This window comes from Pseudonaja textilis, chromosome 10 (assembly GCF_049901715.1).
Source record: "Pseudonaja textilis isolate UNSWEBS1 chromosome 10, rPseTex1.2, whole genome shotgun sequence".
In the NCBI taxonomy this organism is placed as follows: Eukaryota; Metazoa; Chordata; class Lepidosauria; order Squamata; family Elapidae; genus Pseudonaja; species Pseudonaja textilis.
Genome location: NC_141999.1, coordinates 1,877,666 through 1,883,665, shown reverse-complemented (window position 1 = coordinate 1,883,665; position 6,000 = coordinate 1,877,666). Strand labels below are relative to the sequence as shown.

Sequence of the window (6,000 nt, the reverse complement as noted above, 5' to 3'; positions counted from 1 at the left end):
GCACATCATTTCTTGCAGTGCAAATAGCAATGAGGCAGTTTGATGAAGGGTTGATATCCTCTGAATAAATAAAATAAGCTGGGCCTGTTCATCTAAAGGCCAGGATACAGCAAAAATATTGTTACCTCTGACACAGACAAAGGTCATTACTTTTGCTGTTGACTGAGGAAGGGCTGCCATTAAAGATGAAAAATCTGGCCAGGTGACCTTTTACGTTTCATGTTTTCAAAGGCACAACCTCTCCAGTTAATCTGGGAGAAGTTCTAAGCAATGAGATCAGCTGGCAAAAATAAAGCTACTCTTTCTGCGTTTTATTCTGTTACTCCTGCCTAGCAGTCTTCCAATATTGAGGGGCTGCCCCAAAGAAGAGGGAATCAATTTATTTTCCGAAGCCCCAGAAGGCAGGAGAAGAAGCAACTGAGGGAAACTCTTCAAGGAGAGAAGCAACCTAGAACTAAGTAGAAACTTCCTGGCAGTGAGGACAATTGGTTAAAGGAACGGCTTGCCTTCAGAAGCCGTAGCTGCTCCAACACCGGAGGCTTTGAACAAGAGATTGGACAACACTTTTTGTCCGAAATTGCATATGTTCCTGCTTGAGCAGGGAGTTGGACTAAAAAACTTTCAACATCCCCTCCAACTCGGTTATTCTATTATTCTATGGAAATGCCAACTGCGTTATATCCAGCTGCTCGCAGGTTATGGCTCCCCTTTGATAGGACTTCCCCTGTGGCATATGTTCTTACAACAATTGTTTTTTTCTACTTGTAATCCAGGCAAGAGGAAGAAGTAGGCAACAATGTTTGTTTTGTGTGTTTATGTGCTGTTTCTTTGATCTGACACTTCCCTGCAGTTGGTCCCTTGAAGCTTCTTCCCACAGAGATGGATGATGCACATCACCATAGTTACTGGGGGGCGGGTTGTTTTTTTCTGTAAGAAAGTACAAGAAATTGCATCACTTTCTAAGTCAAACAAATTACAAAACTGACTCATTTCTGCCCAACGAGAAAATGTGGAGACCAGAAAGGGACAGGGGATATGTAATGTGAGGCCTAGTGGATTTTGCAGAAAAATGGGCCTAATTTGTTGGATCTGTTTTTTAAAAAAATGTTTTTCAAAGTGTAAAACTTAGATATCATCAGAATAATGCATGTTTTGATCTTGGAATGTGAGGTGCTGCTGACTGTTTAAGCATCTCTCGCTTGCCATGTGCCAGTTCTGAAATTGATTTCCATACTGGCGTTTTGTTTGGAGCATGTTGTGTTTTGTAGCTGCAGCGTTACATCCTGACCAAGCCCCCTTTAGGAGTTCAGGGGAGAGTTAGTTTATTGATGGACATGAATACAGTCTTGTGTTTTCTTTTCATCAAGTCAGATAAAGAAATCAATGCTCTCTGCTGGCCGACACCACCAGTAAAAGAGAATATTGAAATGAGGGATCCCCAGTGCTCCCTGACCTTGGCTGTCTCCTTGGAAACATTTCATTAACCAAACTAGGTAATAACATCATCAGTGCTAGAAGAGGCTTGTTATGTAAACAGAAAGCAAAGCCCTTCAAGTACTGAGGATGTTGTCTAATTGGATAACCAAATGTCTGCAAGAAAACATCAAAGCTCAGAAAGCACCAAGGACCCCAATGCCACCAAATACCAAGATTTTCCCATCCAAAACACAGGGATTCTGACTTGGAAGCTTTGGGGCTGCCCTGCTTCACTGAGCATCCAAGTGGGCCTCTGCTTGAAGAGTAGCACGGATCACTTCGTGCCTGTCCTCAGCCCGCTTAACAAAGCAGCTGGAGGACAAAGGCAGCGATTCAGAAATTGTGTCTGGTAGGAAATGGGTGTGACTTTCGTCCCAAAAACCTGTTTGGCAGCCTGGAAAGAAAACCCCTGTTTTGTAGGGAGGGAAGCCATCGGAAGGAGTGCCAAGGGGAAAGGGTCGACTGGCTGACCAAGGGCTGTGGCTGCATACTTCATAGCAAGGACCTTTTAAATGCCTCCCCACATTGGACACTAGATCCACTTTAGAAATCTGTATTTCTTTGAAAGGAAGATTACTCTTTCATGACTGTAGGTCAGTCTGATGTGGCTTTGGGGGGAAACCTCAACTAAGTGTGTCTAAATCCAACTGGCTTTACTATACTGGGAAATACAGACTGCCCACAAGCCCCCAAGGTCTCAGGTGGAGGGTGGCTTGCTTGTGCTTATAACCAGCCATGGACATGGAGGAATACATTTCCCAAATGGAGAAATGGCCTTTGACCCATGCGCTCTTCAGCTGTGGGGCTTGCAACAGGTTTTTCTGTTATGGGAAGTGACTCATGCTGCCTTGTTGGAAACCTTGTAAAAGACCTCTTGCCAACTCCATGTTCCAGTTAGCACGTTCTGTGGTCTCCCAGGGTATCTTCCGTTCACTCTTGCCCCATAGATGACTTCAGAGCCCATGGAGCCTCACTCAGATCTTGAAGACCCTTTATGGCCTAGTAGGATGCCTCATCACAAACTAAAGTTAATGTTGAAAGATACTGAGACTCTGGAAAGAGTGCAGAGAACAGCAGCAAAGATGATTAGAGGACTGGAGGGTAAAGCATATGATGAATGGTTGTGGGAACTGGGCATGTCTACTCTAATGAGAAGAATGTGGCAGCAGAGTTCCAATATTTGAGGGGATGTTATAGGGAAGAAGGGATCAACCTATTTTCCAAAGCACCCAAGGGCAGAACAAGAAGTAATGGATGGAACTTATCAAAGAGAGATCCTACCTAGAACGGAGGAGAAATTTCCTGACAGTGAGATTGAACAGCCATTTGTCTCCCGTTTGAACAGGGGTTGGGACTAGAAGATTTTCAAAGTGCCTTCCAACTCTGCTACTATATGAACTATGTTCTATATCAATGATTGGCTCTTGGTAGTGTTCTGAAAAAGGCAAAATCTACTATCTACTATATCTACTAGTGGAAGAATTCAGTAATTGATGTTATGTTACTATGGCTGTTGTGATAGCTTACAATAACATTTTGCATTGATCATTTTATAATAGTGTATTCATTAGTTAACCAGCAACTATTGATAAGTATAAAATACTGCATAAGATTATTTTTTTTGTCTTTATCTGTCTCTTTTCCCTTAATTTGATTTGATGTTTGACGTTGTCTTTTTTCCATTTTTTATTATGATTAAAGATTAGTTTGTTAATGGTGTACAAATAAAATGAATGAACAATGAAGAATTGGAGTTTTATGGGAGCAGATTCCAATTTCTATTGGGATCAATGGAAATTAAATCCAGTATCAATTTTCACATTCAAAATCACCTTTAATATAGTTAATAATTTTTTACAGAATAATAGAGTTGGAAGAGACCTTGGAAAGGTCTGCTCAACCTGGGGACCCTATACCATTCTGGACCAATGACCGTCCAGTCTCTTCTTAAAAGCCGCCCGTATTGGAGTATTCACAGCTTCTGAAGCCAAGCCATTCCATTGGTTAATTGCTTTCACTGTCAGGAAATGTCTCCTTCGTTCTAGGTTGCTTCTCTCCGTGATCAGTTTCTATCCGTTGTTGCCTTCACATGCTTTGGGAAATAGGTTGATCCCCTCATTTTTGTGATAGCTCCTCAAATATTGGAACACTGCTATCATATCACCCCTAGTCCTTTTTTTTTCACTAAGCTAAACCCACCCAATTCCTGCAACCATTCTTCATATGTTTTAGCTTTCAGTCCCTTAATAACTTTGTTGCTCTTCTTTGCGCTCTTTCCAGTCTCAATATCACTTGTGGGATTCAAAAATTTTTACAATCAGTTCTGTGGGTGTGACTTGGTGGCCGTTGTTTGGCTTGGTGGGCGTGGCAGGGGAAGGACACTGCCAAATCCCATTCCCTCCCCGCCCTACTAACCTGCTTTCCAGCTCCATTCTCCTGTGCAGGGCAACCAAAGAAGACCCAGCAATCAGCTGGGACTCAATGGGAGGCAGAGAATAGATGGGGCTGGCAGTCAGAGGTGGGATTTGTCGGTTCTCTGAATTACTCAAAATTTCCACTGTGGTTCTCCGGAACTGATCAGAACCTGCTGAAGGTTCTTTAAAGGTTCTTCTTTGAAGGTTCTTTCTGCTCAACCCAAACTGGATGCAATATTCCAAGTGTGGTCTTTGTAAAGCTACTAACACTTCACATGATCTTGACTCTATGACTCTGTTTAGTAGAAATTGTTATGAATATGGGCCTCTCAAAGAAGATGATGTAGTCTTAGTTAAACGGTGCAAAGAAACAATCTTATAGATTTTGTGGCTTATTAGAATCATTTTAAATGAATTTAAATAATCCATTGAGACTTAACAATTAAATCAATTATAAATTCATAAATCAAAATGGAGGTGTACCATATTTGAATCCAACCAGGTGGCAGTGCTTTGGATCCAGTTGGCATCCTTGCTGTACCTGTTGGCTATGCATTAAAAGAGCTACAGACTTTTTCTTGATCTCCCATCATGGCCACATGGACTCTGGGAAACATACATTGTTATGTTGGGATTAATGAGGCACCCAGTAACCATGCAGTGATGTGGGTTACCACCCCCTCAGTCCAAATGATGCCACTGTAGCAGGGAGAGAACAAACAGCATTCTCCTCCTCATCTCGCCCGGAGGTTCACTCATTTTTTCTGTTATTTCTCACCTGACTTCTACCCAACCATTCATGCCAGCTAGCATGAATGATTCAGTTTTGTTTTGTTCTGTTTTTTGATGGATCGTGTGCACTGATTTTTTTCCTCAATAGCTAGAGATATGCCTCTTATCTAAGGATCTCATCACCTGGCCTGAACGTAAATTTTATAACCATGTCCATACAAATGATAACCAGATGACTGCAAAGAAATATGACCCTTTTAATCCTTCCTGTCAGAACTAATCCTTCCATCACTCCCATCATTCTGCCAGGACTGATGAAGCTTCTTGGATGAGTAACAGAATAACAAGAGTCGGAAGGGATCTTGTAGGTCATCTAGTCCAACCCCCCTGCCCAAGCAGGAGACCTTACACCAGGGGAAATGATTTCATTGAGGGCCACATCAGGGTTGTGTTTGACCTCGAGAGGGCAGGGGAGTGTGGCCAGGGGGCGTGGCTAGCTCAGTGTCACTCATCCAAGCTCCCTTTCCAACTGCGACGGCCTCCTTGCAGCCCTTTTCCAGCAAAAACAGACCTCGGGAAGGCTGCTCCATTTTCACAGGCAGAGGCACCACAGTCCAGTCCTTCACTGTTTCCAGAGTGGGCCCACGGGCCAGATCTAAGCACCCCATGTGCTGGATCTGGCCTGTGGGCCTTGAGTTTGACACCTCTGCCGTACACCATTTCTGACAGGTAATTGTCCAGTCTCTTCTTGAAAGCCTCCAGTGATGAAGCTCCCACAACTTCCAAAAGCAACTTCTGTTCCAATGGTTGATTGTTCTCACTGTCAGAAAATTCCTCCTTATTTCTAAGTTGAATCTCTCCTTGATCAGTTTCCTTTCATTATTCTTTGTCTGGCCTTCAGGTGCTTTGGAAAATAGCTTGACCCCTTCCTCCTCTCTGTGGCAGCCCCTCAAATATTGGCACGCTGCTCTTCTGTCTCCCCTGGTCCTTCTCTTCACTAGACTAGCCAGGCCCAGTTCCTGCAACCATTCCTCGTATGTTTTAGCCTCCAGTCCCCCAAACATCCTGGTTGCTCTTCTCTGTACTTTTTCTAGAGCCTCAACATCTTTTTTATTGTGTGGTGACCAAAATTGCATCCAGTGTGGTCTTAATAAGGCTTTATGGAGCGGTATTAGTACCTCACATGATCTTGATTGTATCCTTCTTGTTAGGTATCCATGTGGGAGTGAAGTCTGATATAAGACTTCACTCATTGGTTCATTTTCCAGGTGGGAAAATGAACCGATGTCAGTGGATGAAGTGCTGGACAGGAAGCTGCTGGCAGCCGCATTAAAGGAAGGAAGCTGCTGGCAGCTGCGTCTTTGTCTTGTCTTACCAG

General features: G+C 43.2%; 1 protein-coding gene across 1 annotated transcript in view; it reads left to right on the top strand.

Annotated features, from left to right (window-relative positions):
* Positions 1-389: 389 nt before the first annotated feature.
* The window catches only part of CSF3R (colony stimulating factor 3 receptor), a 43,754-nt gene continuing 38,143 nt past the window's right edge, over positions 390-6,000 (top strand). The window contains exon 1 of the mRNA XM_087939525.1: positions 390-517. The gene's annotated coding sequence lies outside the window, so the exon portion shown is untranslated. The remainder of the gene's footprint in view (positions 518-6,000) is intronic.